Raw genomic sequence first — 22,662 nt, 5'->3', positions numbered from 1 at the left:
CAACCGCATCAAGGTCAACCCTGGGCCAGAGGCAACATGTGCTCTCCCCAGGTGATGGGAAAGCTCCTCCCCCAGGCTGTAAAGCACGGACGCACACACTGGAGCTTCAAAACAGAAGCTACCTTGTCTCTGTGATGAGTCAACGCTGTTGTCACTGGGGCGCAGTAATGGAGCCACTGGGTAAAGTCATGGAGCATTGAAGGACAGGGTGTCACCCTGCAGAAAGTCTGGGGGGAGGGAGGCACCCCAGCTCACCTCCTGCCCTCCTGCCCTGGCCTCCACCTGCAGTCACACTTCTGCTCCTATGTCCGTCCTTACTAGCAGGTGGCCTTGGGAACCCCCTTCCGAGTTCCACCATCCCTGTGAAGCTGGCCTATGGCCCCCCATGCCCTGTGGCTCTAGGTTCATTTGCAGCAGCCTCAGTGAACACAAATAAAGATATGCGGCCATTTGGAGAAGCTGCTCGTCTCATAATGAGGCCGGTCAGAGCTTGGATAAAGACGAGTCAAAGGTTTCTGTAGGCCAGGGACCTTCAGACCAAATCAATTAAAAGGGGTAAATGGGGGTGGGGGGAGTGGGGGCCTGAGAGAGTTTGACAGCTCATCTACATCTTGGCAGTCAGTCAAGACCAGCATCACACAGGAAAAACAGATCCTCAAGTCAAGACCAAGCATCTGAGAATCACCTGCATCTAAATCACCTTCAGTCACTGTGAATGCAAACTCCCCAGCGCGCCCCAGGTGGCTGACTCGGAGTGTCCTGGGGGTAATGAAAAGGTGGGAATCTGCATGTTGGAGCAACTCCAGGGCGTTCTAAGACCCTCAAGCTCGTCTGCTGAAAAGAGGGAAGCTCTTTCGTGGGCTTTGATGAAGTGAAAGGAGGTGCTGAGGAGTACAAGGTGAGTGATCTGGAATTGAGAAGGCTTGAACTCATGCCTGCCTCTGTCCTGTACTGTTTCAGTCCTTTCTGCTCTGCCTCCAAGGGCTTTGGGCTCCTAAGCCAATAGGCACATGCTCTGAGGACCAGCCCTCGCCCTGGGCTTCTGCTCTACTGCAGCTCTGAGCAGATGGTTTCTCATCAACCATTTTTGAAGGTGTCACTACTATTTATTATCAGAGCAATGCTTGCATGCATCATGATTCCTAGACTGGGCCCTAATTATAAGTGTGTCCTACTGACGCTATCACACAACGACCACATGCTCCCTCAGGAGGCTCTAGAGCTCGCCACCAACTTGCTCATGTGGACAGATGAAAACAGGTAAAGAGATGAGCAGGGAGGAAAGGATAATCACATTGTCGTGTCAGGGTGAAAAATGATGGCTGAGTTGTGACACTGTCTCCATTTCAATAAACACCAAAGATAAACATATTTATGCAAGATGCTTTATTCACAAAACAATTGTTTGTGTTTTGATTATCACATTTGCCTGGTTACAAAAGGGCAAAAAAACTATTCTCACTATGAAAGTCTTGATAGAAGACAGCTTGCTCCTGAGCAATTAGATAATGGCTACCCTGAGGAGTCCAGTTAGAATGACAGTTACGTATCACATAACGTTGCGGTCAGTGACGCACCACATAAACAATGGCAGTTCTATAAGACTGCAATACTGTATTTTTACTGTACCTTACCAACGTTTAGATGCATAAACACCTACCATTGTGTTACAGCTGGCTACAGTATCCAGTACAGTCACGTGCTGCAAAGGCGTGTAGCCTCAGAGCAACAGGCTGCACCTTAGAGCCCAGGTGAATTGCAGGCTATACCATGTAGGCGTGTACAAGAACACTCTATGATGCTCACACAGTGACAAAATCACCTAATACACATCTCTCAGAATATATTCCTGTCATCAAGTAAGATGTAACTGTGCCCCAGACGTTAGCCTTCAGCATTTTCCCCATGTGGAGTCGTGACGTCCCCATTTGGGTGTCTCTGAGTAGCTTACGTACTGGATCTCACACTGGACTCAATACTCTTCTCCAGTCTTAGGGCTCTCCGTCTCAATAAATATGTCTTGCAAAGAATCACCTCTCACAGGCCCTTCCGTGTAATTGTGGAGTCCTCTAATTCTGCCTGAAATATGCTTAAAATGTGTCAGTTTCTTTCTAAATCTGCTGCCTGACTTCCCCACTCCAATCCAAATCGCCGCTGTCTGGCTTTGGGAGTTTGGCAGTACTTTCTACCTGGTTTCGTCCCATTCGCTCTTCCTTTCCTTTGACCTACTCTTTATAGAGCAGATACAGTAATTGATTTTATTTTTATTTTTTTAAGACAGGAGCTCACTTTCTTGCCCAGGCTGGAGTGAAGTGGCACTATCTTAGCTGACTGCAACCTCCGCCTCCCAGATTCAAGCGATTCTCTTGCCTCAGCCTCCCTGAGTAGGCGGGGTTACAGGCGTGGACCACCATACCTGGCTAATTATTTTTGTGTGTATTGTTTGGTAGAGGCAGGGGTTCTCCATGTTGCCCAGGCTAGTCTTGAACTCTTAGGCTCAAGCGATCCTTCCGCCTTGGCCTCCCAAAGTGCTGGAATTACAGGTGGGAGCCACCGCTCCCAGCACGGTAATCTTATAATAAAAACGTCATCATGTCACTGGCCTGCTTTAAATTTTTAAACGTCTTTTCTTTGTTCTTCAGGTCATGCTCTGAGGCTGTGACTGTGTCAGAGCCTCCTCGCCCTCTGCAACCCCCGCTGCTCACTAAACCCCCAGCCAGGCTGACATCCTCTTTGTTACTCAGCTGGGTCGGACGTCCTCCTGCATCCCGGACTTGCAGATGCTCCTTGTCCTGGCAATGTCGCCTCACTGCCCACTTGGACTGATCCCTCGTGCTCCTGTCCTCCAGCTTCTGTGTCACTTCCTAAGAAGAGGCATTCCTCCTCACCCAGGCCAGGCTGGTCTCCTACAACCACACAGCTCCCTGTATTTTCTCATAGCACTTTCATCACAGTGAGAATCACATGTGTGACTATTTTAATAAGATCCCATTAAGCCACAAGGGCCCTGAGGACAGAAACAGTGTGCCTCTTGGTCACACTGAAGGTCCAGTGTTGAATGTCGTACTTACTGTATTATAAACATGAAACAAATCTTTATTGAATAAATGAATGTACAAGTTAAGGAATTGCAGTTCAACAACGAAATCAGCAGTCAACCCAGTGACTCACAGAGTAAGAATACAGACTGTAAGAGCTCTCTAGACAGAAGCAGCATTTTCCTTTGCTGATTTCACACTATCTGTGGAAATAGAATTTTCAGAAATATGCCCCCTACAGAGTCTTCCCAGAGTTGACAGCTGTGTCTCCTAGAATGAAAGGCTGGTGGACAAGGAGGGGCAGGGTTCAGAACCAACACCAGGAAGAACCATCATCTGCTTAGGGTAGTCCAGCACTGATTCACCGCAGCAGGAAGCCTTGTCTCTGGAACACTGAAGCAGAGGCTGAATAACAGGTGCGACTCTTGCGGAGGAGGCCACATTGTTCCACTGCCCTTCCCACTCTTGCGATGCTGCCCCTCTGTGCAATCCAGCCCTTTTGGAATGCTGGCCATTCCTCCCACTGTCATCTCCTTCCCCTGGAATCTGTGCTCAGCCGCCTGCAGCTCTTGCTGCTGTCTTCTGGTTTTCTTGCTGTTCAGATGAGGAGCGACCATCAGAACTAGGAAACCAACTCCTAGGCTGGTCTGAGACCACTGGACATGTGTCTTTCTTTCTTTTTTTTTTTTTTCTTTTTTTTTGAAAGTGAAGAAGTGTTCCTTTAAAAAAATAAAATAAAATAAATAACATGTCAAAGAACATAGGAGTAGGAGCTGGGTCCAACCTGAAAGAGCTCCCAAAAGGTGAAAATGAGAACAACTTAAGCAACAAAGTATTAGGTTGGTGCAAAAGCAATTGTGATTTTTGCCAAAAGTAATGGCAAAAACTGCACTTACTTTTGCACCAACCTAAATAAATAATAAATTACTGAATTATATCCCAAAGTACAAAATAAACATATGCAGTTTATATGATGTAAATAAATGACTGAATACATGGGGGAAAAAGGGCAAATCTTCCATACAGAATTTCAAATAACACATGTAAAAATTCTCCCCTCTAGGGGAGTATGGAAAGGGAATATTCTCCCCTCCACAGTGTTTGGAAAAAGAAAATGGTAACTTTCTAGTGGAGAAGCTTGCCCGACACTACCTTAAACCAAATGATAAAACATAACATCACCAGTGATGTGCCTCGATTTATGATGGAATTATATTACAATAAAACCATCATAAAGTTGGAAATTTTAAAGTTAGAGACCATCTGGACTTTCTAGATCATCTCTAACAAGTCAGCATCCAGCATCCAATACACAACAAGTACTTACTATACTATCAGTTTGGCAGTAAGAATATAAATGCCCCTGCTCTCATGGCACTTAACATCTAGTGATAGGAGAAGGAGAAAAAGGAGAATGGACGCTGTCTTAGTCTGTTTTTGCTGCTATACAGAATACCACAGAATGGGTAATTTATAAAAGAAAAAAAGGGCATCTGGCAAGGGTCATTCAATAGTAGACAAGTGGAAGAGTAAAAGCAATACATGCACAAGAACTCACTTTTTTTTTTGAGACGGAGTTTTGCTCTTGTTACCCAGGCTGGAGTGCAATGGTGCAATCTCGGCTCACCGCAACCTCCGCCTCCTGGGTTCAGGCAATTCTCCTGCCTCAGCCTCCTGAGTAGCTGGGATTACAGGCACGCGCCACCATGCCCAGCTAATACAAGAACTCACTTTTATAACTAACCCCTTTCCACAATAACAGCATTAATCCATTCATGAGGGTGGAACTCCCATGAACTAATCACTTCTTAACGTCCCCAACTCCTAGTATTGGCAATTAAACTTTATTATATTTTATTTTTTTTCAGCATTTTTCTTTTTTTTTCTTTTATTATTTTTATTTTTTTATAAGAAAAAGAATAAAGAAGAGGAAGAAAGAGAAAGAGGAAGAGGGAGAGAGAATGGGGGTATTGCTTTATTGCCTGGGCTAGAATGCAATCTAAATATGGGTATGCCTATAATTGTCCTTAATAATGGAGATATAAAAGAAAATGAGGGAAGAGAATAACAAACAAGGAGCCAACGAACATTTCGTTTAAACTTGTAAGTTGATATGATGTGGTACTGATCTACGTATTCCTGCATTGGATGCGTATATATTTAGGATCTTTAGCTCTTCTTGTTGTTGCATTGATCCTTTTATCATTATATAATGTCCTTCTTTGCTTCTTTTGATCTTTGTTGCTTAATTTTAACTTCTGCTTTTTATTTATTTATTTTAGCTCTCTGTTTGGTTGGTAAATCCTTCTCCATCTCTTGTTTTAAATCTTTGTGTATCCTTGAATGTGAGATGGCTCTGGATGCAGCATACTGATCAGTTTTAGTTTTTTATTCAAATTGCCTGTCTGTCTTTGGATGGGGGATTTAGTCAATTTACATTTAGAATCAATAATAATATATGTGAGTTTAATACTGCCAGTTAATATTAGCTGGCTATTTTGCCCATTGATGTAAATTCTTCATTATATTGATGCTCTTTTTGGTATTTTTTTAGAAAGGCTGATACTGTTTGTTCCTTTCTATGTGTAGTGGTTCTTTCAGAATCTCTTGTAAAGCAGGCCTGGTGGTGATGAAATCTCTGAGTGCTTGCTTATTCACAAAAAACTTTATTTTTCCTTCACTTGTGAAGCTTAGTTTGGCTGGATGTGAAATTCTGGGTTGAAAGTTCTTTTCTTTAAGGATGTTGAATATTGGTCCCCACTCTCTTCTGGCTTGTAGGGTTTCTGCTGAGAGATCTGCGGTAAGTCTGATAGGCTTCCCTTTGTGGGTAACCGGACCTTTCTCTCTGGCTGCCCTTAGTATTTTCTCCTTCATTTCAACCCTGGTGAATCTGACGATTATGTGCCTTGGAGTTGCTCTTCTTGAGGACTATCTCTGTGGTGTTCTCTGTATTACCTGGAGTTGAATATTATCCTGCCTTACTAGGTTGGGAAAACTTTCCTGAATAATGTCCTGAAGCATATTTTCCAGCTTGGATTCATTCTCTTCCTCACTTTCAGGTACACCTATCAAGCGTAGATTAGGTCTTTTCACATAGTCCCATATTTCTTGGAGACTTTGCTCGTTCCTTTTTATCCTTTTTTCTCTAATCTTGTCTTCTTGTTTTATTTCATTGAGTTGGTCTTCGACCTCTGATATCCTTTCTTCTGCTTGATCAATTCGGCTGTTAAAACTTGTGCATATTTCACGAAGTTCTCGTATTGTGTTTTTCAGCTTCATCAATTCATTTATATTCCTCTCTAAATTGTGTATTCTTTTTAACATTTCGTCAAATCTTTTTTCAAAGTTCTTAGTTTCTTTGGATTGGTTTAAAACAAGTTCTTTTAATTCACAGAAGTTTCTCATTATCCACATTTTGAAGCCTGCTTCTGTAATTGGAACACACTCGTTCTCCATCAAGCCTTGTTCTGTTGCTGATGAGGAACTGTGATCCCCCGTTGAGGGAGAGGCGTTCTGATCTTGGGTATTCACAGCCTTTTTTGGCTGTTTTCTTCCCTTCGTTATAAATTTATCCATCTGTGGTCTTTGTATTTACCGTCTTTGTAATTGGTTTTCTGAGTGGACATCCGACTTATTGATTCTCGGTGCCGAAATCTGAGCAACCCACTGCACTGACTAAATCAGCGGAGTTAAGATTGATGGTGCTTTTCTGACTCTGCACCAAGAACCGACGCTCCGAGGCGCCGGCAAAACCGCCTCGCCGGTCACAAGAGTCGCACTGGCGACCCGTGGGGCTCCTCCGCTGGGAATCTCCTGGTGCGTGAGCAACAAGAATTCATGTGAAGGTATGGCGTCCTCTCGTTCTTTGTGCTTTCACTGGGAGCTACAATCCCGAGCTGCTAGTGATCAGCCATCTTGGATCTCGGACATGTGTCTTTCTAGTTTAGAATTTGGATGTCGAAAGATGAGGTTGTCAGATAAGGGTGCCTATTTGAAGTCAAGGCCATTTTAGACTTTTGAAAGCAAAGGAAGCCAGCTGAGTGACACAGAGAGAGAGAGATGGATGGATGGACAGACAGAAGGCAGGAAGAAGTGAACATGAGAAGGAAACCAGCTGAGAGAGAAAGAGACACAGACAGAGAGAGATGGATGGATTGATGGACAGGCAGAAGGCAGGAAGAAGTGAACATGAGAAAGTGAAGAAAATAACACTTGGTCTCTGAGAAGTAGCAAGAGGGGTATGTGCATGTGAGAGAGATGGAGAGAGAAAGACAAAGAGACAGAAAGAGAGAGAAGAAAGAGGAAGAGGAGGAGAGGGAAGGGAAAGGGGAAAGTCCCAATTCCTAACTTTCATGTTCCAGTTTTATTCTCTGTGTTGCTATAATTATATTCTATTATTGTTATATATATAATTATATAATACAAATATATAATACAAAATATAATTACATAATATATTATATAATACAAAATATATATAATAGAAAAATATATAAGTAATGTATACATATATAAGACATTAAAATAATATGTATTACTTATATATAAATGATATATATTTTTTTATTTACTGGAAAGTGTGGGAAATTATAGCTTGAGAGGTTTTCTCTTGTTTTACACCAACGTTTCCTAACCAAGATTGTGAACATTTTGGGCCCAGTTTTTCTGAGCGTTACTGAAATTTCTGGTGATGCCATAGCTCCAGCCCAAACTGGAATCAGATATCCTGCCATGCTTAGCCATAAATTTAAATAACAGCACAGTTTATGCACCAGAGTGCGTTTCCCGAGATACGGCAAACACTCTGACGGCCACCCTGTGTTCTCCGCTAACTCACCTGTTCTCCTAAACAGCAAAGGGTCAAAGGACAGGTGGGGAAACCACAGAGCACCCTGCATTCCTCTGCCCCGTTTTCCTCTTTGCAGGTCCCTGTGTGTATTCAGTTTTGCAGTCAGTCTAGCTAAGGAGAGTCTAAGTCAGCACCCGCTTCGGCCTTAAAGCACCACATTGTCGCCGTCTCCCGATTCATACCATCAAATCCATGTTTTGCTTTTGACACCAAGGTAAGCTCAGTGTGATATTATCATGTCATTGATTAAAGAAAGAGAGCTAAGCACGCGTGCATTTTAGCAGATCGGATGCGACTTCAAGTCTGAAAGTCCACTGTCTCCCCGGGTCTTGCTGTCTGCCTGTGCAGTGATGAAAGCAGATGGAGACGGTAGCTACAGACGCTTACAGAGCCATCGATGTGGAGAGCTGGAAAGGAACTTAGAATTAATCTAAACTATATCTGTTATCATTTTAAGCATCAATTAAGATTTGTAAAATCATACATAGAAACCTACTCGTTGAAAAAAGTTAAACAGCTGTAGAGTAAAGGCCCCTTCCTTCTTTCATCACATGCCCCATAGTAAGGGTATCTGTAGATCATCATCTATATTTACATATAAGTCTTACATAAATGGGATCTTTCTATGTTTCTTATTTTGAGACTTGTTTTTTATTCCTTAAGAATAGATCTCAGAGGGCTTTCTATGTCAGCGTATAGTATTTTAACAATTGCATGTTATTGAACGGTAGGAATGTACTGCCCTTCAGGTGGTAACGGACTTCCTAAGTTTTTTCCGGTTTCTTACTCTTACAAACAGTGCTTCCATAAATAATCTTTACTTAAATTTTTGTGCACCTGTGCAGGTATTTTTTAAGGTTGATTTCCTGAGTTGGAACTGCAAAGATCATATGAATATGAAATGACATAGACAGTGCCAAATTCTAATCCCAAAGGCACATACCTATTTATCTTCTACCAACATAGTATGAGAGTGAATGTCTTTTCCCACCAACATTAGATGTTTACAATCTTTTTAATTTTTGCTGACCACGTAGATAAAAAAGGAATTATGTTGTTTATACTGGATTTCCATGAGTATATTTTCAAGTGTTTATTGGCCATATGAATTTCTTTATCTGTTAACTGCTTGTTCATATCTTTTTCCCTTAAAAAGCATATGCACACACACAAAAAAAAAGAAAAAAAAAGCATATGCACGATCAATAATAAAATTGATTATTTTTTTACTTTGGGACTTGTAAGAACTCCTGTATTTTGTGCATTAAGAATTTTTTCTGTTATAATATACATAATACATATTTCTTATATATTTCTCATTTTTCAACTTCATATCATTTTTGTCATAAATTGTTTCGATTTTCAAGTAAACACAATTGTCTACCACTTCCTTTAGAACATTTAGGTCTTCTTGTTTAGAAAGACCTTCTACACACCAAAGTTATAAGATTATTTGGTTATTTTTATTATTTTTATAAAACTTATTTTGCCCATTTACATCTTAGGCCAATTTGGAATTTATTTTTATGTGTACTGTGAGCGTAGTAACTAACTTTATTCTTCTTTCCAGATCAATAGCCAACTTTTCTGTCACAGCGTTTTAAACTAATCAGTGAAATAATTTTTTTCATGACTTTTCTGCTGATGATTGGAAATGCAAATTTTACCACATACTGAATTAATATGTTTCTTTTCTCTCTTTTGATCCATGGATTCATTGTCCTATTTGGCTAATCTGGGCTATGAATATTGTTGGGTTTTTCCTTGTTATTCTTTTATAACAGTTTTGTCGAGATATAATTCACATGTCATACAATCCTTCCATCTAAAGGGTATAATTCAATGGTTTGTATTATATTCACAGACTTGTGCAACCATCAACATAATCAATTTTAGGACATTTCATCACCCCCAAAAGAAACCCTGTACCCAATAGCTCTCATACTCATTCGCCATTTCCCCCAGGCTCATGAGTTCTAGGCAATAACTATTCTACTTTTCTTTACAGATTTTCTATTCTGTTCCTGTCATAAAAATGGAATTATATACTATATGGTTCTTTATGACTGGCTTCTTTGCTATAGATACTCTCTTTTTAATTTTTTTAATGTCATTTATTTTTATTGTCATATATACCATTGTATGGGTATATTATATTCTAATTTATCCATACCTCAGTTGATGAACATTTAGGCTATTCCCAGTTTTTGCCTATTATGAATAATGCTGCTAAGAGCATTCATGTACATGTGGACATGTATTTTTACTTCTCTTGGATGTATAAGCCTATCAGTGGAATTTCTAGGTTATATGGTAACTCTGTGTTTAACCTCATTTTGAGGAACTGCCAGGCTGGTTTTCACAGCAGCTGCACCATTTTACAATCCTACCAGTACTGTACGAGGGTTGCGATTTTGTCACATCCTGGTCAGCATTTGTTATTGTCTTTTCTTATTGTAGCCATCTTAGTGAGTGTCAAATAGCATTTTATTGTGGTTTTGACTTGCACGTGGCTGATGGCGCTGAGTTATTTTTTTTTTTGCATGCTGATTGAGTAAATGAGATGTATGAATTGGAAGAAAGAGTTCAAACACATCGGTTGTGGAGATGCTCACATAGAAGCATGGGTTCCCTGATGACTTTCATACCTGCTTAACCACAACAGGATTTACGTGTTATGGAGGAATGAGGCAGGCCTATTTTTAGTCTTCACAAAGTACTTATGGACCTTTTGCTTATACTCTTATAACCTAAATATTTAAAAACACTGACTTAAATATTTTGACTCTCTTTCTCTCTCTCTCTCTTTTTTTTTGAGCCAGGCTCTTGTTTTGTTGCCAAGGCTGAGGTGCAGTGGTGCGATCACAGCTCACTGTACCCTCAAGCTCCTGGGCTCAAGTGATCCTCTCACCTCAGCCTCTTGAGTAGCTAGGACTACAGGCATGCACATCATGTCCAGCCATTTTTTAAAATTATTATTTTTGTAGAGACAGAGGTCTCACTATGTTGCCCAGTCTGGTCTCAAACTCCTGGCCTCAAGAGATCCTCCTACCTTGGCCTCCCAAAGTGCTCAGATTACAAGTATGAACCACTGCACCTGGCCTCAACTCATTTTTATTTGCCATTGTCTGCATTTCGATTAATAGATAAATACTAAAATCCTAGTTTTGTTGAAGTGACTTGCCCAACATATTGAATTTTCAGGAAGAAGAACACCACCAATGTTAGAATCTTTCTCTCTTTTTTAAAAAATAACGACTTAAGGTCCCAAATACTTTCATAAGGTTATTAAATTTGTCCAGTCCAGCAAAGCTCAGATAAGTGGTTTGATGGGTTTGAAGCTACTTTTTAAGGATAAACATTTAAAATAACTTAATGAAGGAGGTGTCATTCTCTAAAATGAAGTTTCAGGTATACGTATAAACTATTCACTTACGTTGTTAAATGTCCTTCAGTCATGGGCTTTTGTTTCTCTCAAGTTCTCTTAAAATAAGATTTGCAGTTATGAGTATAGCTGTGAAGTGTCACGTCCCTTTCATCTTTTTCTAGTTCCCTTAAACAAACATTTTGTATGCAGGGCAAGGTTGGTACTGAGTTCTGAGAGTGCCAAGTGTTGGAAGCTTGGTGGGCATTAAGGCAGATCTCTTCCTAGGACTTTAATGAGTGTTGTTTCTTTACCTGCTGGAGCAGATTCCCCATGCTGTGTGCTACTGAGGCACCTGATGAATGCAGTGATGAATTTCTACCGCCTCAGATTGCTGAGTTTGGCAAATCTCTTCAACACAGTAAAAGTTGCTAAGCATCTCACCCAGCTGTGGCCTTTTTTTCTCCTGAGCAATACAGTGGGACATTATTCATCCTTTAGAAAAAGGTTATTAAAACATCCCACAAGGCAGTAAATTACATGAAGCAGGTGTCTCCAAGAGAAGACTAAACATCTCACAGCCAAACATGATGAGCTAGTACTAACCCCTGTTTCCTGGAAGCCTAATTTATTTCTTGTCTCTTAATTAAAATGAGGCTTTAGGCAAAAATATTATTGTAGTGGCCAGGTCTAATGACAATATAAAAATATCATTCTTGCTTTATCTTCTGAGTTTGATTGGAACAATTTTAGTAATTATATATCAATTTCTTCTCATAGCCTTAGCTATTGGATAGTTTTTTAAAAGGATATTACCTCTAAGATTTAGAAACATAGAGACTAGGAAAAGCTGGGAGGAATTTTCTATAGTAGGATGGTTTGCTGAAGAGAGTAAACCAGGCTTAGGCATCTCTCCTGGTTGAGCCTGAAATATTCCTCTTTTACTGCTTATCATATTTGTCTTCTGGACAAGATGGTCTTCACCGGGAGGCCTGTCTGCTTTTTGTAACCCTGGCAGACATTGCTAATCAATCACAGATTTCTCTCATTATAAAATCTTTCTCCACGTTAGGCCCCAGAGAGTCACTGTGAATTGGTCAAAGTTGTAATGCTTCCTGAAACTAATCTGCTTTTTCGGGTATATGTTTTATTGATGAAATGGTTCTATGTCTAAAAAAATCTTTTAACTGTTGGTCTACTAAAATTGCTTAATTTTCAGCATAAAAACAGAAGCTCAGACTCATCCCAGAACACAGCACAAGTTTGAGGCAGAATCGAAATTAGAATCATTGTCTTTTGTCTGCCAGAAGAATATAAAATCTTTCTCCTGTCTTTATTCTCAGTACATCTCTGCAGCTGTCTATAAACAATCATCTCTTCTGAATGATCCAATCCAAATACTAAATCCTCTCCCTTCTATGTAAATGGTCCACCTGGCAGACAGAGAGCAGTAATTAGTGAACCTAATGATTGTGCTTCTCCTTGAAATTCTCCCAGCTTAGGTACTTTGGTTAGCACACAGCTTGTACCCACCTGACAAGAGGAAGATGGGGAATGGGGAAGTGAAAAGGATGAGGGAGCAACCTCGCTGAATATGGTATGCCAAGTAGTGAACATGTGTTGCCTCATCACACTCTGACAATAACCCCACAAGGGAGACCAATATCCCATTATAACAGAGGCAGAAAAGAAACATCCCTTACATCACATAACTAATAGGTACCTTCTTTGGATTTGACCCCAAGTGATATTATTCCAAAGCTTATGCTTTTGAAAATGTAAGAAATGTACAGATTTATTTTGAGGAAAATAACCTTCCATAATTCTTGAGCATGCTCCACAAATCTCCTAGATTCCTTGGAGCCCAGTTTGTGAACTACCACATTAGAAGTGAAGTGCTACTGGTTGGAGGAGCAAAATAGCAAAGTAGTTAAGCATTACCAACTCTGAAGCAAGACTGCCTGGTTGAGTTCTGACTCCAGCATGTTTCTGCTTTGTAAAATGAAGCATGACACTTGATGTCTCTGTGCCTGCTTCCTAATCTATAAAATGCATATGCTAATAGAATCTACCTTGCAGGGTTGCTGTGAAGATAAAATGAGTACATGCATTCAAAAATACATAATCTGGTATCACCTGGTTTAGAGTTAAAGAAATCTGTATGTTGTGCTAGTATGTAAACTGTAAACCAAATGAAAACACAGAAACCATATAATCTGAGCTGATAATCTCAGATTATACATATATTTTTATAGTATTAAAAAATTTTTTAAAAATCCATTTGTAAACATTCTGATCCCTGGGGATATATCCACCCAGGATAAATTGAGAAATATTGCACTCTAGTACTTCCTGCAAAGAATGAGTGAAGCTTGGCTCCTACTATTAATAGTGAGGCTTATATAATTCACAACCTCTTGTTTATGAATGTGAGAAAATTCCAAAGAGACATAGTTGAGCCAGGGAGAGTATTCTAGTTCACTACAATCAAGCACGTATAGCTCTATTCAGTGGATTGATTATGAATGATTGCTTATTTGCAGACATGAGCTTGAGCCCAGTATTGACATAAATTCACAGCCCGAGGGAAAGATACAGATTTTAAGATGTTAGTCGTGGAGTTAGAAGGAGAGCCCAAATTGCTTGTGTTCCATTGCAGTCCTGAATCCTAAATTCTTTTCTGTGCAGACTTTCAAGTTCTTTGTCACCGAAGAGATATGAGTACTTTTAAGTTATACCAGGTGTATAACTTAAATCCAATCAAAAGCAGAAAGCATTTTACCCACCTTGGAACAATTGATGCTTATAGATCAAAGAAAAAGAAATAAGAGGAAGGCGAACAGGCATGAAATTATCCAGCAAACAGCATCCTTTGCCTCCTCTCTGGCGATCAGCTCTCCCGGTTCAGACTTTTTATACTGAAGTGCACTTGCATCCAGGAGGCAGCTGGAGGGCACTGGGAATTTTCTCAGGAACAAGTAGCTTGTTGATGAAGGAGGGCAAAGTTGGAGAAAATGCTAGGCAGACAATAGAGAGCCACAATAAGTGAGATGGGAAGGAAAGCTTCCCATCATTTCCTTCTGATCAATCCAATCAGCAAGCCAGAGGTCATGAAGCAGAAAGATCCCCAGGAAACCGAACAGTACAATTACCAAATGGTAAGATGTGATTCAGAAAGCTAATATCTTCCCTAAAGGCTGAAGCCAAATGACTTGTTTTAAACAATCAGGAAGGAAAGGCATTGCTCTTTTTGTCTTCCTTTGCAAGTCCATGGTTATTTGCCTTTTCTCTCTGCCTTATAAGGGTGCTTGTTAAAAATTCAGGGACAATGCCAGCTACCAAGGTAGACAGATTTGGAGTATATGACAAATAAAGTAATCTAGCACTATTATTAACAGCAGGCATGTTGCTCCTAGGCTATTTTATGGCTCATTTTGAATGCATCATCTCTTTCCAAAAAAGGGAAACGTGATGCTTAGGTCTAGGGCAGTTCCAAGAGTCTACAATGAATGGGGTTTCTCTGACAAAGCAATCAACTTTTCCATGGTTGGCAGGTGAGTAAATTGGGTTTTACTAGGCATTACTAAATATGGTTTTTGGCTGATTTACTACTTGCTAGGTTTCCATGGAAGTTGAGTATATAATACACCAGGCCAACAACATTAATCTTTGGTTCTTAATTCATTGCTGTTTTCAACGTGGAGACAGAAGCAGCGGCACTGATGTCACAGGAAAGCCGTTGCCAGCTCTGCTCCTTTACACATGTAAAAACATCTGTGGGAGACAGGCAGCACCCCAGTTCCTGGGGTCATGACAAAGCCTGTCGGGACTCCTTCCTATTGAGATGCACAGCGGTCTAGGTGTTCCCTAGGCAGGCACCCATGGAATCTTTGGCTCTTCCTTGACCTAGCCCAGCTTGACCCCTCTCTGGACTTTTGCATCCCTGCCCCTCAGCAAGTCGCTGCTTGACCGGTAGAGCTCCCATTGTCTTGATGAGAGGGCACCATTCCTCAAAGAGGGAGGTTTACATGGCTGCTCCTTCTCCTGATAAGGACACTGAGCTTTCCTTCCTTTCTGTGGCTCTGCTGCCCTCAAATCTCTCCTCTCCTTTGCTAAGTGACCTATGCCAAGAAGGAGGATAAAGCTAGAGCAGGTGACCCACCCACTCCTAAGGATCACAGTGGGAATCCCAACCTGCCTCTCAGATTTTAAAGCGGCTGCAGTTTCCACAGGAAGCCCTAGCTTCTCTGGCCATGGCTTCTCAGGACCACCGTCCCCGTGTGGCTAGGTTGATTCTCCAATCTAACTCAAGCTCCCAGGCTTCTGACACCCAAATCCTGTGCTCTGGAGATCACAGTCACCACCAGCACCTCCTCCCTTAGCATCAGCTCCTGCTGGATGGTGCTTTCATTCTCCCATGGTGAAACAGACCTGGCCCTTCCTGGGGCCCCTGCTTCCCCTACGTGGCTCAAGTTGGCTGTTCTCCACAGCCTTTCCACTATACCTGGCCATTGTTGGGTGTGTGTGTGTGTGGGGGGGTGTCTTTGCTATTTATTGGCATTGATTCTCTCTCCTCCATAAAACATTCCAGCTCCCCCACGCCCAGTTGTCATCATTTATAGACTCTTTGCCTCATTCATCAAAAGTTTGAGTGCTGACTCACTGTCATCATTTTTGGCAATTTCAAAGCCACATACACACTTCATCTGACATCCTCATCCTTGCCAGTGACCTTGTCCTCCATCCCATCCCAGCTACCCATTCCTCTGCCCTTAACCACAGAAACTTCAAAATACTCATTTCAAACACTCTGCTTTCTGACTGCCACCTCCTATCTTTCCAGGTCACTCCTGCTCATGGCCTGAGTCTAACAATTCTTTGTCCACTAGGACCACTAATCAGTACCCCTGCTGCCTTAAATCCCCATCATTTTTTCACTTTCCTTTTTTCTCAGCTTACAGTCCACCCCTTTAATCATTCCTGTACATACACCCTCAACAGTGTGTCTTTCTATTGTAGAATCCTTGAAAAAACTAGTTAAAGTCAGGTATACTGAATTTGCATCTGAGCGATTGACTATGGCCGGAGTGAAAGAGTAACTGGATAAACTGGGATCAACTCAAGTTTATGACCAGACATTAAGATGGGTCCCTCAGGACTGTGGAGAGACCCAGCTCCTAGTCAATTCACTTCCTCACTCCCGGGACCCTCTGTTCTCTCCTCCAACCTCTAGCACCTCGTTCTCACCTTTATTCTCAGCCAATAATCTTGCTTCCTATTTTACTGAGAAAGTAGATGCAATTTGAAGAAAATGTCTACTCTACAGCCACATCCACCAATTTAGCTCTCTCGGATGATGTACCCTGCCTGGTGGACAGCTGCATTGGCCCCCTGTGAAGCCAGACCCTGAGTATGTGCACTGGTTCCTGTCCCCTCTGGCCCATTCTTTGCTTACGCGATCAACTCTTTTTCTCTCCTGCAAAGCTCTCCCACCTGCTGTCTCATTCCCATCAGCAGACAATCAGTATCCTTTCTCCCATCTTTAAAAAGAGCTCCTTTCCAGCAATTGCCCCCACTGAATCACCCTGGAGAAATTCTTTATATTCACTGATCTCTCATTCTCTTTTGAACCCACTTTTATGAGGTTGTTGCACCCACCCTGAAGTGATGACCAATGTTACCAACAGTCTTCACACATGCATAACCTATAGTTGACTCTTGGGTCTTTTTCTTTTCTGATATATTTTTTTACTTGGTTTCTGGAACATTCTAACTTCTTGGTAGAGTGCTTACCTACTTCTTCACAGCATCATTTTTCTTGATTTCTCTCCCTTTCCTGACCTCAGAACGTTGGAGGGCCCCTGAGCTCTGTCCTTGGGGCTCTTCTCATCTCCACTTACATAAAACTTCCGTCAGAACCGTAAATGCCGAATGTATGACACCATCTCTTCATGAACTTCTGAGGAACACTTCAGCTGTGTCTAGTAGGCATCTTAAACTTTACATACTCTATACATATTATTTGATTCCCCAACCCCCTGGCCGCAGCAACTTATTCTTCCTCCCCTGTTCTTCATCTCAGGAAATTGCCATTCCCAGTTAAACAACAACACTTAAAGTCCCTGATTAAGGTGAATGTGTATCCTAACTTACCCTATCAGTTTTGTGTTGTTTTTTTTTTTTTTCTGAGATGGAGTCTCGCACTGTCACCCGGGATGGAGTGCAATGGCATGATCTTGGCGCACTGCAACCTCTGCCTCCCGATTCAAACAATTCTCCTGCCTCAGCCTTCAAAGTAGCTGGGATTACAGGCACTCGCCACCATGTGGGCCTGGCTAATTTTTTGTATTTTTAGTAGAGTAGTAGAGACGGGGTTTCACTATGTTGTCCAGGCTGGTCTTGAACTTCTGATCTCGTGATCTGCCTGCCTTGGCCTCCCAAAGTGCTGGCATTACAGGCGTGAGCCACCGTCCCCTATCTTGTCAGTCTTTGAACATCCCCTTTAACTGCCAAAAACCTTGGTTTGCATAATGAATTACAGAGTCATGCTTCCCTGGTTATTTTTTGCTACTATCTATCAGCATTCCCTGTTGAGTCCTCACTCTAAATATATTCTGAATTTACCCACGCCTCACCACCTCCACTGCAACCAGCCTGGTTGAGCCACAGTCCTCTTAAGTCTTGACTGCTGCTGTGAGTGACTAACTGGTTTCTCTGGTTGACTTTTGCTCCCAGTGGTTTATTTCCTACACAGAAGCCAAAGTGATCCTTCAAAGAGTTCGCTCATGGCATTCCCTCTGTTCAAATCTTCCAGTGGCTTCCCACTGCCCTGAGAATGAAAACAGACATGGCCCAGCCACCTCTTTGACTTCATTTGTCCCTCTTGTTCCCCACTTCCAGACCCACATGCCGTAATGGTAATAGGTTCATCGCCCAGTGCAAACAGCAGGTCAGTACACTGAGACACTGGGTTGCTGCAGAGAAAGAGATTTCATGGTAGGGCTGCCAAACGAGGAGATGAGAAGAAACCTCAAATTTGTCTCCTCCAGGAATTTGGGCTTAGGGATTTTATAAGTTTTGGAGTGGACCAAAGTATGAAGATTGTTGATTGGTTGAAGAGTGTGAGGTGAAGTCATGGGGAAAGGAGATGAAGAAACTACATTCTCGTGCTGATTCAGTTCCTGTGAAAGTCTGGTAGTTGTCAGCTGTTCTGCTGAACTTCAGGATCTGCCTAAGCAATTATTAAACAAAAACCTTCTCATTCTAATGTCAGGAATTTTATCCATAGGAACAATGGGGATTTGAATTGTCAATATCTAATGCTTTGTGACTTTTGTTTCCAAGGAAATGGGTTAAAGTACAGCCTGATTAATGCTTCATTATAACTCTATTTTTGTACAGAATTCTTGTTAACCCTGTGAAGACGGCTTCAGTGCCTCTTAACTGTTCCTAAGCCACGTCATCTCACCTGGGGTTTTCTGTGTTTGCTGTTCCTTCCGCCTAGACGGCTTTCCCCCAGCAATCAGCATGGCTTGGATGCTCACTTCGTTCTGGTCCCTGCTTACATTTTGTTTTGCAGAGACTGTTGCCAGGTCCCTCTCCACTGCCTTACCTGGCTTTGCTTTTACTCAGACAGCTTTCTATTCCCCGTCATTGTAACATGTTTGCGTCTCTCCCATTGGCATACATGCCCCATGCCAGCTTTTTCTCTTTTGCCTTCCACGAGTTTATTAGACCCTGGAACAATGAGAAGCATACTCTAGTAAATATTTTCCAGTAAATACTTATTGAAAAAAATTAATGATTCGTTGAAGGGATGAAGCAGATCTCTTTTATTTAATTAGTTTCAATAATCTGCGTGCCAAGCAGTTTACTCTCATATCTAGTCCTTTTAAAAACAGTGTGGCTACTGCTATCATCCAGATTTTACAGACAAAGCAATATAAGTACAGGGAGGCCAAGGACCTTGCCCAAGGTCACTTGACTGCTAAATGGCTGAGATGTTTTTGATTCCAGATGAGCTGAATCTAGAGGTCAGGTTCATCACCGTAATGCTATACAGCCTTCCTAATGTTATCAGATCACAAATTTAAAACACTAGGGATTTTCACAAGGGAGAGAGTCTGGTGGTTTCTTGCAAATGGCGACTTTATTTCATTTCTGTCTTCTCCATGGAATGTATACATCCTGAGAGCAGAGTCTTTGCTGGATGTGTTTGTTGACTATGACTAAGCCCTGGCTTGCCTCAGCTGCTTCTTCCCAAGCCACCGTGATGCCACACAACACCTGCAGATGTAGCCTCTCCCTGACCCTGGGCCAAGAGCCCCACCCAGGGCACCGCAGAACAAGAGCCCCACGCAGGGCACCACAGAACAACAGCCAGAGCCTCTCGTTCTGTTCATCCTTCTTGGCAGTGCCTTTGAACACTGAGTGGCCAGCTGGGCTTCCCTACTCTAGACCACTGTGAGCAGCTCGTTAGCTTCTCTGCCTTGGCCACTGGCTTAAGTGTCTGGCTTCTAGTCATGTGCTCAGTGCCTGGTCCAATCTCACAACCATTCTGGGAATACAATACCCACATCTGCACACCCATCCATCAGCCAGATGACCCAACTTCCTTACCCAAATCTAGCGGCCTCCTTGCTTCCGTTTCTCCCTGGGCTGACACTTGCTCCACTGTCTCTAATGCTGAGGTCTGTGCTAACTGAAAGCTTTCTAAAGCCTCTCCTCCTGGAAAGCATTCTGGACTGCAGACTTCATCCTGGATTGGGCTTCAGTTATCTTTACCGTTGTAACAACATTCTTGTTATTGTTATTTATAATAATATATATTGGGCTTCAGTTATGTTTACTGTTGTAACAACATTCTTGTCATTGTTATTTATAATAATATATAATGCAGCCAATTTTATTAAGCACTTTCCATATAGCATTTCCAATAATTTTTACAATCACTTTGTGAGAGGAATACTGTTATCATTCCCGTTTTATTGAGGAGAAAACTGGAATTTAGGGTGATAAGTAAGATTAAACCCTAGATCACCCACTTGGCATGTGGCAGAGGTGAGATTCATACCTGGGTAGCCTGGTTTCCAAAGCCACTTCCCTAATCCCCAGTACCCTTTGCAGGGTGCTGAACTGAGGAACCCCTACTAAGACAGGATGATTTGTCCCCGCCACCTGAGGGCTTCTCGGGAAGTCTGGTTCCATGCTGACTCAGCACTGCTTTGTGTTTGCGCCCTCTTGTTTCGGTTAGGAGTAAGGGAGCTTCCAACCTGGATCCCAGGTCAGATACACAGACTGTGTCCCCTGCGCCTGGGCGGACTGCCTGGCCCTGGACTGCTAAGGTTGCTCATCTTTGATTCCCTCATAGTGCTGGATACGTAGAAGGTGCTGGAGAAATTTGGCTAAATTAATCACCATTGGTTTGCTAAACGCATGCCATTGGAGGGAAAATTATTTATTATAAAACAAACCTGAAAAGGAAAAGGGAAGCCTGAGTGCTGGGAGTGAGAAACAAGTTTGGAGATAAGGGCAATCGAATTGGAAGAATATCCACAGGAAGGAGAAGAAAAGCATCAAGAAGCTCCATAAATCACAGCAGCAGTATTTTACCTACATTGCCCCTTATTTTATGTCCCTGGCACCAAACAATTTATCATTCTCATTTCATGCTAAGTGCTACAAAAATAGCAATTGGCCCAACATTTGAATGGGAGATAGCAGTTTCGAAATAATAGCAAAACGTGAAACTATCCGAATTCTGGAATTTTCTGTAGTGCCCTCTCCACCCTACCGCCAATTGCAGGTGTCTTTGTCCTGTACGGAAACAAAAAGGTCAAGAGTAACAGACCTAGAAGGGGAGGGAACCTTTTCCTGATACTTAGTGGTGAAGCTGAATGTGGGTTAATCTCACTCTTGCATTCCTCTATTTCTGCCCCGCATAAGGCTTTGTAGCCAGAAAACCCAATATCACCTTCCGCTTCTATTGTAGGGTATAGGGGGTGTTGAGAGGGTAGGTGGCGGGTGTTTGGTATTGGTGGGCAGCCCAGAGCTGAGCTGTAACATTTCCAAAGCTAGCAAGGGGGGCGGGACGGGGGGAAGGGAGAGGAGAGGGTTTGCGGCTTTCACAAAGCCTTAAAGGCAAAAATACTTAGAGAAGAAAGCTTTTTAAAGCAATGACTATATAGCACTCCCCGACTCCAGCTCTTTTCAGAACTCATTGACTGATTAGAGTTTTAACTCGTTATTTAGAAATAAATACTTGGAAACCACTCTCCAAGGCAGAAACTTTAAAATCCACCATCATACCCTCAGAATCTTATTTATACTTGAAAGGAAGGATTACTTTTTCCTTTGAAAAGTAAACTTTCCTGTCAACAAATAATTACAGCCAGCACATTTCCAGTGGATGAGATTTGGGAAGCCCCTCATTTCTTCCCCTTTGCTTGTGGTCATCCAGGAATGACTGAACCAAAGAACCCCAGCTCCGGCCAATCAATCATACTCATCATCAATTTTCCAGCATTTAATATGTCCCAGAGATTATCCTAAGAGATTTACACATAGAATCACACTTAAAGCTCTTGCATTTAAGGATGAAGAAATTGAGGCCAAAAGACCGGGCTGGAATCCAAACTGAGGTTGGTCAGATGCTAAAGTGCATCTCATGAATCATTACCATCAGTGGAAGACCATACCGCCAGGATGGAAGACAAGCAGGGCATCCAACACGGAGGAGTAGCCCACTCCACCCAGTGGTTGGAGCGTTTCCAGGCTGCTCCCCTCGACGATGAAACCAAAGACAAACCTCTGATGGCCGTTCAGCTTGCTCTTTCTCTGGCCGCTCAGTGGCTGCAAAAGTACACAGAAAGCAGAGCGAAAACACTGCGCTGTCCCTGCACTGGGGCAATGCCGGGCTCGCCTTTAACGGGAAGGGCTGCCATGGTCCTCCTGGGGTCTGCCCCTCCCAGGCGCAGCAAACACATTTCCTATTACACGGGGGCCTTGCTGAAGTTCACAGCTGCACTGCCTCCCCAGCCTCATGCTCTGCACAAGTGGGGAGAAAATGACACCTCGGGTAGGAGATTTCTCTTATCTCTTTCTCCCTAAGTGTTCTGCTCAAAATAACAGGTCTGCATTGCTCTAGAAGGTGACTGCCATCGCGCCTGCTCCAAGCGCATGGGCAGTGTTGAGGGGATGTCTTGCCTCTGACCTCAATCTCATTCACCAGTTCCTATCTCACCAGGGAAACGAACAGCTGAGCTGTCTGAGCCTTTTATCAGGCAGCAGGTAGGAAGGACATCTGTGACAGCAGGAGGAGGTGTCAAAGGATGGTGTCCCCAGGGAGCCAGCATGACTAGAGTCGAATGCCACATGTTTTAAATCTGGAGACCCAGGCTCGCATCCCTCTG

At 42.4% G+C, this 22,662-nt stretch overlaps 1 long non-coding RNA gene across 3 annotated transcripts; it reads right to left on the bottom strand.

Annotated features, from left to right (window-relative positions):
- Positions 1 to 1,753: 1,753 nt before the first annotated feature.
- Positions 1,754 to 22,310, bottom strand: LOC141581089 (uncharacterized). 3 transcript variants are annotated; one of them, XR_012513598.1, is made up of 5 exons: positions 22,059 to 22,310; positions 18,720 to 18,988; positions 14,038 to 14,268; positions 7,876 to 8,294; positions 1,754 to 3,757 (listed from the first exon to the last, which is right to left on the bottom strand). It is a non-coding gene; the product is annotated as an uncharacterized LOC141581089 (long non-coding RNA). The 3 variants fall into 3 exon arrangements; XR_012513599.1 differs by having other exon boundaries at positions 18,864 to 18,988; XR_012513597.1 differs by having other exon boundaries at positions 14,038 to 18,988.
- Between the last annotated feature and the right edge of the window lie 352 nt (positions 22,311 to 22,662).

This window comes from Saimiri boliviensis, chromosome 14 (genome assembly GCF_048565385.1).
Source record: "Saimiri boliviensis isolate mSaiBol1 chromosome 14, mSaiBol1.pri, whole genome shotgun sequence".
Taxonomy (NCBI): domain Eukaryota; kingdom Metazoa; phylum Chordata; class Mammalia; order Primates; family Cebidae; genus Saimiri; species Saimiri boliviensis.
This window is presented reverse-complemented; position numbering and strand designations above follow the sequence as displayed.